The sequence below is a fragment of the Bos grunniens genome, chromosome 28, assembly GCF_055505025.1.
Source record: "Bos grunniens cultivar Pamir isolate PY7600 chromosome 28, Bosgru_T2T1.0, whole genome shotgun sequence".
Taxonomy (NCBI): domain Eukaryota; kingdom Metazoa; phylum Chordata; class Mammalia; order Artiodactyla; family Bovidae; genus Bos; species Bos grunniens.
The window spans coordinates 13,825,406-13,837,908 of record NC_141192.1 but is presented as its reverse complement, the minus strand read 5'-3'; the positions used below and the strand labels follow the sequence as shown (position 1 = coordinate 13,837,908).

Sequence of the window (12,503 nt, the reverse complement as noted above, 5' to 3'; positions counted from 1 at the left end):
CACATACGGGTGATATCATATGAAATTTGTCTTTGACTTATTTCACTTAGTAAGGTAATCTCTAGGTCATCCATGTTGCTCTAAATGGTATTATTTCGTTATTTTTTACGGCTGAGTACTATTCTGTTGTATATACGTACCGCATCTTCTTACTCCATTCTCTGTCAGTAATCATTTAGGTTGCTTCCATGTTTTGGGTATTGGAAATAGTGCTACCATGAACGTTGGGTTGCAAGTTTTCCTTTAGGGTTATGGATTTCTCTAGATATATGCCCCTTGAATGGGATTGCTAGATCATACAGCAGTTTTTTAAGGACCCTCCATACTGTTCTCCATAGTGGTTGTACCAATTTACACTTCTACCAACAGTGTAGGAGGCTTCTCTTTTTTCCACACCCTCTCCAGCATTTGTTGTTTGTAGATCGATGATGGCCATTCTGAGGTGACACCCCATTGTAGTTTTGATTTGCATTTTTCTGATAATTAGTGATGTTGAGCATCTTTTCACGTGCTTCTTGGCCATCTGTTATTAAATTTTCATGTTTGTGTGTTATTAAGGTTTGGTATTTGTGTGCATACTTAAGAAAGCTCTCTCCTAAATATAACATGCTTTGGGGAAAATAGAGTTAGGATCAGACCGTTCAAAATCTAAACCCTTGCCCAATAATCAGGCAGTCAACGAATGATGTTAAGTTTTTAATAAATAGAGGAATGAACAATAAATACAGTATTTAAAGAAAAACAAAAATGCAAGTAGTTTGAGCGGAGGAGGTATGAGCAGGTGTTGCATCTGTTGATTTCTGGAAGCAAGGGCAGCAGTCACAATGGCTGGGCAGTAATGTGCAGCAAGCCATCAGAGGTAGCACACATGGAAAAGGAGAGCCAAGAAGGGCAATAAGGAGTCGCTGGGCTTTAGGTTCAGTTTTGTACTCCTCTGGAACTTGCCACCATTCCCTTATGGTTTGAAATTTAACACTCTGATAAATATCTTTCATGGATAAATGTGACTTCCTCAGTATGCCAGCATCATCGCTACCAACTTCAAATCAGGTACATATGATCTAATTCATGTAGCAGAAATAGGCCCTGGGAAGAACAGACCATACTTGATTTATGTGCTTTAAATGATATCCTTGGATTTCTAGCTTTTAAAGATCAGCAGACTTTTCTATCTCCCATTTTCCCCCCTCTCATTGCTCAATTGTTATTTGCATAATTTCTGTAGTATTGTAGCCTGTATCATTTGTATTCTCTACTGTTATAATTGCCTATCTTATTTGTTTTCTTTCAGTCCTTATTTTACAGTTTAACCTTTGTTATAGAATCAATGCCTAGCTATTAGATGAAAGACTGAATGTCTTTTGTCCCTCTGTGCCTGTCGTGGGCTAAACATTTGTGTCCCTTAAAATTCATATGTTGAGGTCCTAACTTCCATTGTGATGGGATTTAGAGATGGGGCCTTTGAGAGGTAGTTAGGTTTATATGAGGTCATGAGGGTAAGGCTGCCGTGGTGGGATTAGTGTCCTTATAAGAAGAGGGAGAGAGACCAGGACTCTAGTTCACTCTATGATGTGAGGATACAGTGGAAGGCAGCCATCTGCAAACCAGGAAGAAAGTTATCACCAAGGGTTGAATCTGCCAGCACCTTGATTTTGGACTCACCAGCCTCCAGAATTGTGAAAAATAACTGTCTATTGTTTGTGCCACTCAATCTATGTTATGTTGTGGTAGCATCTCAACTTGATTAAGATAGTTCCCCTCCCCATTTAATAAAAAATCTACAATAGCCAAGAGAAGGTACTCACCCCAAGCCCACATACACATATCTACGCCATGTTCTGATCAAACACTCTAGAGTTGTCTGCCCAAACTACCCTGAACTCACTTCCAGGACTTGAAAAGAGCCAATATAAAGATGCATTACCTTTAAAAGAAACAAGAATATAACAGACCGCTGAGGTCCCAAGAGAAACTATAGCAGCTTACGAACAACAGAATGATATATTTAAGGTGCTAAAAAAACAAACAAACAAAAACTACCACCATGTAATCACACCATCATTGTTGTTCATTTGCTAAGTCATGTCCAACTCCGCAACCCCATGAACTGCACCACGCCAGGCTTCTGTCTTCCACTGTGTCCTGGAGTTTGCTGAAATTTATGTTCATTGAATTGGTGATGCTATCTAACCATCTCATCCTCTGCCACCACCTTCTTTTTTTGCCTTCAATCTTTCCCAGCATCAGGGTCTGGGAAAGCATCAGCTCCCTCCAACGAGTCAGCTCTTCACATCAGATGGCCAAAGTATTGGAGCTTCAGCTTCAACAACAGTCCTTCCAATGAATATTCAGGGTTGATTTCCTTTAGGATTGACTGGTTTGATCTTCTTGCAGTCCAAGCAATTCTCAAGAATCTTCTCCAGCACCACAGTTCAGAAGCATCAGTTCTTCAGTGCTCAGCCTTCTTTATGGTCCAACTTTCATATCCATACATGACTATTAAAAAAACCATAACTTTGACTAGACAGACCTATGTCCACAAAGTGATGTCTCTGCTTTTTAATACACTGTATAATTCCAAATGTAACAGAAATATCTTTCATAAGTGAAGAAAAAAAATAAAGATACTTTCTAGATATACAAAGACTGAGTGAATTTGCTGTCTGCAATTCTATGTTAAATAAATACTAAAGAGAGCTCTGATGGAAGGGAAATAATCTGATGGTGTGTGGTGAACCACACTGTGTCCGTACGGTCAGCTTCATCTTAGCCTGGCTGTCCTGCACCCTCTCCTTTCCCTGTGACTGAGCAGTACCTAGCTCACAAGGAATGTGCCTACGCCAGATGAGTTCCCCATCAGCTTCTACCTTTGGAATCTGGAAGAATGCCTTTTTCTGTTTCAAATGGTTAAATGGTCATGAGACCCTCAGGGAGAGGAAAAAATCCTTGGTTCCCATCTTGCAGACATGCTTCTCAGTTGGTAGCCCAATTCTATTTTTAGCTTTAGCCTGTTGTACCCCTTCCAGCTCCTCCAAGCACAGCTGCAAATGCCTTTGGATCATTGTCCCCACATCCTGCCCATGTGTAAGTTTCCCACAATAAACTTCATAATTATACTTTATGGAGTCGCCTGCTTCATTTTTCAGTCTCAGTGTTTCTTCTCAGTTCAGAGGGTATTATTCAATACCTCCACCTCCCAGCAGATGGAATCAGGATATGTAAGAAGGAATGAAGGACACAAAGGAAAAGGTAAATAATTGGATAAACCAACTATACCAAAAAAAAATGTCTTGTGAGGTTACAAATATATATACAAAATGAAAATGTATGATAGCAATACAAAAAACACCAAAGATACCAAGGAACAAATGCAGGTTAAGTATTCTAACCTCAAAATTATCCAAGAAGAGGTACAACTACTAACTTATGTTGGATTCTAAATAATGCATTATGTAATATCTAGGATAATCACTAAAAGAATAGAAGAAAACTTCACTTGTAGTAAGCATGAAAATGAAGAGGAAAAAATAATAAAAAATATTTGATTAATCAAAAATGTCTAAAGCAAGGACAGAAAAAGGAATCAAAAGTAGATGATGCCTGAAAAATATCATTAAAAGATGACAGATGTAAATACATTAGTAACAATATTACATGTAAATAGCATGTTGTTGTTCAGTTGCTAAGTTGTGTCTGACTCTTTGCAACCCCATGGGCTGCAGCACACCAGGCTTCCCTGTCCTTCGCTGTTTTCCAGTTTGCTCAAACTTGTGGCCATTGAGTTGGTGATGCCATTCAACCATCTCATCCTCTGTTGCCCCCTTCTGCTTCTGCCCTCAATCTTTCTCAGCATGAGTCTTTTCAAATAAGTCAGCCCTTCGCATCTGGTGGCCAAAATGTTGGAGCTTCAGCATCAGTCCTTCCAATGAATATTCAAGATTGATTTCCTTTAGGATTGACTGGTTTGATATCCTTGCAGTCCAAGGGACTCTTAAGAATTACATGAATATTTCAATTAAAAGGCAAATACTATTCAACTGGATAAAACTCCAAACCTAATGATATTATGCTTAAAAGGAACAGGACAATTTATAGAGAAGTAGAAAATCAAAAGGATGGGAAAAAAGATATGGAAACATTAGCCGTAAGAAACCTCATATCTTATAATGCATGAAGCATTACTAGGGGGAATTTTATAATGACAAAAACTTGACTGCCTGGAAGATAGAAAAACATTACATTTTTATGAACCTAAAAACCACTTTAAAATATATAAAGCAATAATTGAAAAACTAGAAAAGAGAAAGAAAGAAATCCATAAGTAATATGGGAGATTTAACATACCTCTCTTCATAACTGATAGCACCAGCAGACAAAAAATTAATAAGAATACAGACTCCATTAAAAACATAATTAACAAACATGAATGTAATGGAGGAATGAATCAGACAGTGAAAGGATTCACATTCCTTTCTAGTAAGTGTGAAACATTTACCAAAATTTGTGAGAAGCTCAATTTTGAGGTTAGTGTCAACATTTCAGAGTTTCTCATCCTGGACACTGTTAACATCTTGGACTAATTCTTTGTTGTGAGGGGCTCTCCTAGGTACGCATTATAGGATGCTTAGCAATAGTCCTGTCCTTGTTTCCACTGGGTGCTAGAATCAGCTCCCCTCCAATAAGGTTGTCAAAAACAAATGTCTCCAGATATTGCCAAACGTGCTCTGGGATGAGGGAAAAGTCAAGACTGATTTAGAATTTTCTCTTTTAAAATGCTTTAATGAAGCCAGTAATCAATAATAAAAGATTTTTATAACGTGCAGTTAAACAATACAGTTATAAATGACCCATCAGGCAGATAATCAAAATGGAAATTATGAAGTATTTTAATATGAATTATAATGAATTAAGACATATCAAAAAGTATTCAATGCAACTTAAGCTGTTCTTAGAAGAAACTGTGTAGAATTAAATGTGAATATTAAATAGAAGAAAGTTTGAAAGTCAAGAATGTGAAGGTCAAGACTCCTGACTCTGGCCAAATGAGATCAGCAAGTCCTGTCCTCAGAAAACTGAAAGAAATGAACAAAACTGATCATGTCATCACTCTGGAATTGTACCAAAGTCATATGACAATCTTTGATAAGCTGCTGAAGTTCGGGCAACAACAGTGGGAGTCTGGCATTCAGGCTTGCTGCTAGAACTACTCTCACTAACCTCTCCTCTAACAGGTGATGTGGGTGTTGTGCCCAGGAGAGGCAGACCATGAGGACTAACACAGGGGAAGGGGGACTCCTTCCATCTGGGGCAGTGGTAACGCTCATGTTAAATGGAAATGATTTCTCTGAGACAAACAAGAAGAAAGGCCAATGGCTTCATTCTAGTACTCCAAGATTATAGGTACCATGTAACCTTTAGTCCATTCAGTTCAGCTCAGTTGCTCAGTTGTGTCTGACTCTTTGCGACCCCATAGACTGCAGCACGCCAAGTTTCCGTCACAAACTCCCAGAGTTTCCTCAGACTCATGTCCATTGAGTCTGTGATGCCATCCAACCATCTCATCCTCTGTCGTCCCCTTCTCCACCCACCTCCAATCTTCCCCAGCAGCAGTATCTTTTCAAATGAGTTAGTTCTTCGCGTCAGGTGGCCAAAGTATTGGAGTTTCAGCTTCAGCATCAGTCCTTACAGTGAATATTCAGAACTGATCTCCTTTAGGATGGACTGGTTGGATCTCCTTGCAGTCCAAGGGATTCTCAAGAGTCTTCTCCAACACCACAGTTCAAAAGCATCAATTCTTCAGTACTCAGCTTTCTTTATGGTCCAACTCTCGCATCCATACATGACTACTGGAAAAACCATAGCTTTGACTAGAAGGACCTTTGTTGACAAACTAAAGTCTCTGCTTTTTAATAAGCTGTCTAGATTGGTCATAACTCTTCTTCCAAGGAGCAAGCATCTTTTAATTTCATGGCTGCAGTCACCATCTGCAGTGATTTTGGAGCCCCCCAAAATAAAGTCTTTCACTATTTCTATTGTTTCCCCATCTATTTGCCATGAAGCAATGAGACCAAATGCCATGATCTTAGTTTTCCCAAATGGGGCAAACATATTCTTGGCCTAATCTGTGTATGTGCTCAGTGGAGACACAAAATCTGCAAGCTATTTTTACACTCCTTCCTTACTCTGAGGCTGCATACATGAACCATGAGACTCAAAAGCGACTATAAGACAGTAAAACCCAAGGCAGACTGAAAACATCCTGGATTTTTAATGCCTCCTATTTAACATATTTAAATCATCCCTATAACTTAATAATAAGACAAAAATGCAATTAAAATGTAAAGTATTTGAATAGTCATTTTATCAAAGAATTTGTAAAAATGGCTAATTAGTACAAAAAAGTACTTACTATTATTGTTAGAGAAATGTAAATTAAAATCACAATGAGATATCACTATACACCCACTGAAATGGCTGTAGCCAAAACAAAATGTAGTAACCAAATATTGGTGAGAATGTAGAAAAAAATGGAAACTTTGTGCATTGCTAATGATAATGTAAAATAATACAGAAACCTTGGATAATAGTTTGGCAATTTCTTCAAAATGTAAAGGTAAATTTACTATATGATCACTATGTCTATTCCTGTTAATCTATTCAAGATAGATAGAAAAAAATGTACTTTAATATTCAGAGCTGCATTAGTCATTAATTCCTGATACTTCTCATTTATGCATTCTGGCCTTTTTCTCAATAAGCCCCTAAGAAGGTTGATCAAGAAAAAAAAAAAGGCACAGATTGCAAATATCAGTAATGAATAAGGGGATGAAAATCCAGATCCTATAAACACAGAAGGAGTAGATCATGAGCCCCTTGTGCCAACAAATTTGAAAATCTTTATGAAACATTCACAAATTTTTAAAAGCAATTGACTAAAACTGACACGAGAAGAAATGGAAAATGTGATTATTCATATAGGTGATAAAGAAATTGAATTTTTAATTAAAATTTCTCCCAAGAGAAATCTTCAAGCCCAAGTGGCTTCAATGGTGAATTCTTTCTGTACTATATGTAAACTAGAATCAATAATAATCTTACATAAACTTTTCAAGAGATAATAAAAAGCTGGTATTCTCATTTTTTTTGCAGCAAACATTCTTGACATAAAACATGACAAAGACATTACAAGAAAGGAAAATTATATGTCAATCTCATAAGAAAGATGCAAACTATAACCAAACCATTAGCAAATGAAATCTAAAGATATAAAGAGGCAAAATATACTACAATCAAGTTGGGTTTTTAAGTTTGTTTCAACATTCAGAAATCAACCCAATAATGGAAGGGAATTTCCTAAACAAAAGTATCTGATAAAAATGTACAGCTAACACAATTTTCATGTACGGTCAACTGTTGAAAGCTTCTCTACTGAGATCAACAACAGAAAGATGCCACCTACCCCTACTCCTATTTGGCACAGTAGGTAAAGTTCTAGACAGTTCAAAAAAGGAGGTAAGTGAGAAGATACAAGGAATGAAAAGTTTGGAAATTAAAAAATAAAACTATATTATTTGCAGATTATATTTTGTGGAAAATTCAAGAAATATCCACAGTAAGAACAAACTTTAGTATTAATAAGTGAATTTTGAAAGAATGCAAAAAACAAAGTTGATATAAATAATTATAGTACTGTATACCAGCAACAAGCATTTAGAAAATGAAATTTTAAAAACACCATTTAAAACAACATAAAACTTCACATTCTAAAGGAGAAGTCTAATGAAAGATGTACAAGTTCTCTACACTGAAAAGTACAAAGAAATATTGAGAGAAATTTAAATAGGTGTAGATAAAGATAGGGATGGATATGCCCATGGATATATGGGATGGATATATCCATATATTGAAAGATGTAGTGTTGTAATAATGTCAGTTCTCTTCAAATTAATCTCTCAGTTTAATAGTGCCGAACAAATATAGACTATATCTTTGACCTATAGACTTGTTTTTTGTCATTGAAATTGAAAACCTTCTTCCAGAATTTATATGGAATGGTAAATGGCAAGAAGAGCCAAAACTCTCTGGAACAAGAAAAACAAAGCTTTATGGTAAAGTTTCGTGTGAGGTTTAGGTAATTAAAGCATACTGTACTTGTGCAAGGGTGAAATATAGGGTGACTTATAGGAATAGTACTATAAAGGGGGGAGCAATTACTCTCACAGGTAACAGTCAAAACAGCTGGACCAAATTATCTGAAGGCACAAGAAATTGACCAGTGACATAATAAACGCTGAGAGGTGTTGACTCTTGCTAAACTGCAGCTGCATCAGGTGAGCCCAGGTCCTCTCGCCTTGGAGTGTCCCCTACCACCATCTTGTCCTTAGGTCTGGTGGTGGGAATCCACAGCCTTACGGACTTGAAATGAGGTGGCAGAGTTCACAGCGGCAGAGCAGGTGGACATTGAAGCAGTAAGTTAGGAAATGGAAACCCACACAAGGGCTGAGATCCACCATCTTACCAGAAAGATACAACATCCTAATTAGGTATGCAACTAACTACAGAGCTTCAAAAATGACCCTTATAGGTTGAACTGCATCCCTCCAAAAGATGTGCGTGAGCCCCAATCCGGGTATTAATGCTGTCCTTGTAAGACAAGGTAAAGAGACACGATGGGATAGATCTTTTAACAGTTGTTGCCTTTGGAGGGGCAATGACTGGGAAGGGCCATGAGGGATTTTTGGTGGTACCAGTCCAGTTCTGTTTCTCAATCTGGGTTGTGGTTAAATGGCATGGCAGTTTCCACGTTTTGGAAAACCCACTAAGCTCTACTCTTGTGTTTTGTGTAGTGTTCTGCATGTATATCATATTCCTATAAAATTTTTACTCTAGATATCTAACAATAAGTAATATGCCTGTTGTCATCATACCTATACAGTCCTACACCATACAGTCCTAGAACTAATTTTGACTTCTAATACTGTGCTCCAAACCAGTAAAAGACTGATAGGTGAAAGATGATAGTTACATATGTACATAGGTGATAGATAAGTGATAGACGATAGATAGAGTGATACCGAGAGATAAATAGACAAAAGATAGATAAATGAATAGTTGGATGGATAGACAGGCAGAAAGACAGATACCCAGGGCTGCTTGGAGAGCACTCATTACTGCATGTTTGGGCCAGGAGAGAATACTTTTGATGTTGACATAAAGCAAAAATATCTTTAGCAGTTCCTGGGAAGAGTGTTAAAAAAATAACAGAGCAGTCAGTCTGAAGAGAAGGATACCTACTTGCCCTATGACAATTGGAGGTTTTATAACATAAAAAAGCAATTCTTACAAGTACTAAAATTTGTTAACCCATGAAACATTATAAAATGGATAGATATGTTCACAAAATGATAACATAACTGACTCATTTGCTTGATATCTAGTTTCTCCTCATTGCGTAGTTCAAGTGATAGTTGTATATAACTCTTAATTTTTTTTAAAAAGATATTTTAGAAAAACAAGACAAAACAACATAAAAACACAGCAAAAACCACAAACAAATTTTTTTTTTTAATGTGCTGAAATGATCCTATGAGAGTACTGACTCTCAGATCAGAAGGTACACTTCAGGAATGACCATTATGCGTGCCTGAAGCATGGGCCTGCTGCAGTTCCCTAGATGTGGACAATTAACCATTTATTTTTGTGGTTAATGCAGCACATTTATGCAGCAGAGAGAAATGTGCTGGAATGCAGAGCATTCATCACTTGCATCTGATAAGCAAGCAAGACCACAGTCAGAGACTTTGTATCAGGCAGGTAAAGGTTAGGGAAGAGGAAGACAGGAAGCTGTTTTTAAGAAAAGGAGAGTGGCAAAAGCAGGCTTCTTGCAGCTGGCTGAACCCTCATTCCACGAGGCATTGTTCACCATAGCTGTTTGCTCTGTGAGGGACTTGGGAATGAAGAAGCCCTTCCCTGTATCTGGTATCTGGGGTCAAGCTCTCGTCTTATGCTTTGTCAGAACACCATTTCCCATCCTTGACCTCTAGAAAAAGCCATATTCTCTAAACATGTTTGTTGATGTCTTCCACTCAGTATTTATCATCCTGCTGGTCCACCATGCATGCAGATACAAGTTAAACCTTGCAGGTTAATAAAACCCTATTGCCGTACTGAGACTGTTGCTCTCAATTTTAAGAGGAGTCTGCTGAAAGTTTTGTCTTGGACTAAAATGATTTATGTTTTGCAATGAGTACTCTGTCTCTCACGTGGCATCAGATTGAAGGTTCTGTTAACAAATGTGGGATTCGTCAGGAGAAGCTCTTTCAGATGTCCAGTAAGAGATGGTTTAGCCTAGGATAGAGGTCAGCAAGCCTTTTCTGTAAAAGATCAGGCAATAAGTAGCTTATGCTTTGCCAGCCCTGTGATCTCTAGCAAAAGGACTCCACTCAAAATAGCTATAGACAATATGCTAGTGAGTGGGGATGGCTGTGGTCCAATAACCCATGATTCACAAAACCAGGGGGTAGACTGGATTTGGCTTGCAATCTGAGGCTTGCTGACCTCTGGACTAGAATGCTGGTAGGGAGATAGAAGATTTTAAGAGATGGTTAAGAATTAATCAGGTCTTTCTCAGGGATTGGATGTGAAGAGAGAGAGGGGTGGTCACTGACTCACAGATACAAGTCAGCTTCCTAGAGTGATCCTGCTGCTGCTAAGTCACTTCAGTCGTAGAGGCCCTTAAAGCTGTGTCTTCAGCTCCCCTGTCCATATCTTGTACTCATTAACTATTATCTTGGCTGTTTTTCACATTTGAACACTTTTCCCAAGCTTCCAATTTTCCCACCTGTGAGTCCACAGTACCCTGCAGCAGATGCCAGAAACTTGATTTGGCAGTTTCTCTTGCAGGGCTGGGATGTGACCTATGCTCCACTGACCCAATGCCCCTGCTTGAGGCTCTGATTCAGAAGCAAGGGACTCAGTACAGCAGACACTGCTCTGAGGGGATGCAGAGAGAGATGTTCTGAGGGCAGCAGTGACTGACGTTCTAGTGACATGTCCTGACTCAGCATAAGGGTGACTGTGAGCTGCAGGGTCTGAGCCAAGTGATGCTCTCACTGATGTAGCCTGAGATAGAGGTTGTGAGGTTTTCGGGTTTGGAGGTTCTCTGGTTCTCTCCCAGATAACTCTGCAAGTGACATAATGTCTTCCAGGAAATGTCTTTCCTTCTTGAACTTGCCACACTGTCCTGCTGTGCATAACCAAGAACCCTCATTGGTACCTTCCTTCATCTCTCTCTCTCTCTCAGTCCTTTAATCCAAGCAGAAGAGGATTCTGTAGAAATGCCCAAATAATCCCTTCCATGAGACATCTTTTGGCTGCATCGAGCCTTAAGGATTACCCAAGAAAATTGTTTTTCAAAACCTAAATGTACAAAGCAGAATCACTACGAATTAAGCACTGCATTGTACAAATTGAGAGGAGAAAATAAGCTTGAAATCAAGTTTTTGAGAATAAAATAAGGATGGCAATTGATAAGAGAAGAGAAGGGTGCTATAGGCTGGAAAGCCCATACAGAGCCTCAGAAGCAGCAGGGAGATTGGTTTACATTTGTGTGGGGAGGTGGATCAGGAGAGGTGTGGATGAGCAGGGCCAGGGCATGCTACCAAGGCCTGGGATGTCAGTGTGAGAGGCGGGATCCTCTCTCGTAACAGACCAATGTCTACAATCCAGTGCTTCTCTTTCTAGGCCTTTGCAACTGCTGTCCTCCCTGCCTAGAGACACGTCTCCTTATTCTTTATGCTGGGATGATCCTTCCTCATGGGATGGGTTATGTTATAGGTCAGGTATTCAGGGAACCAGGTTCCGAGACCAAGATTTGCATGCAGGTCTCCTGGGAAGTGTCCTCAGGAGCTAGTCCTTATAAGGAAGTGAGAGGAGCAGGACTGGGCAGAGAAAGTAGCTAAACTGGATGGAGCTGCACCCAATCCCATCAGCAGCTCTGGAGCTGGGACCTGCTTCAGAGTTGTCCTGCCTTGAGGCAAGGAACTCAGGCCTTGTATCCCCTTGTGGACCAATCATTGGCTGTAAGTGCTCCAGAAAAAGTATGTTTTCTTAGGTTGGGGATTCTTCAGCTTAGGGCGATTCTCAAGGATGGAGAAGGGGAGGATTAGTTCCTTGGCCCTGAAGTAAGGATTCTACAGACTGACTCCCACCCACCCTTCTCAAGTAGGTCCCGTGTTATTCTTTTTTATAGCATGCTATTATTTTCCCTCCTAGCACTTATTATGATTTATAATTGCATATTTATTTTTATATACTTGGTTACTGTCTATCTCTTCCACTAAGCTCTAACAGTCATAAATGTAAGGACCGTATTAATCATAAGTGAAAGTGAAAGTCACTCAGTCGTGTTCGACTCTTTGCAACCACATGGACCATACAGACCAGGGAATTCTCCAAGCCAGAATACTGAAGTGGGTAGCCTTTCCCTTCTCCAGGGGATCTTC

General features: G+C 39.0%; 1 protein-coding gene across 3 annotated transcripts in view; it reads left to right on the top strand.

The window, feature by feature from the left end:
- Window positions 1-12,503, top strand: part of LRMDA (leucine rich melanocyte differentiation associated) — a 1,316,517-nt gene that overhangs the window by 1,188,128 nt on the left and 115,886 nt on the right. Inside the window, exon 7 of one of the 3 annotated variants that reach the window (XM_086381848.1) lies at window positions 2,242-3,121. The exons of the other annotated variants lie outside the window; for them this stretch is intronic. The gene's annotated coding sequence lies outside the window, so the exon portion shown is untranslated. Of the gene's footprint in view, window positions 1-2,241; window positions 3,122-12,503 lie in introns of those variants that run through there. 3 annotated transcript variants of the gene reach the window in all.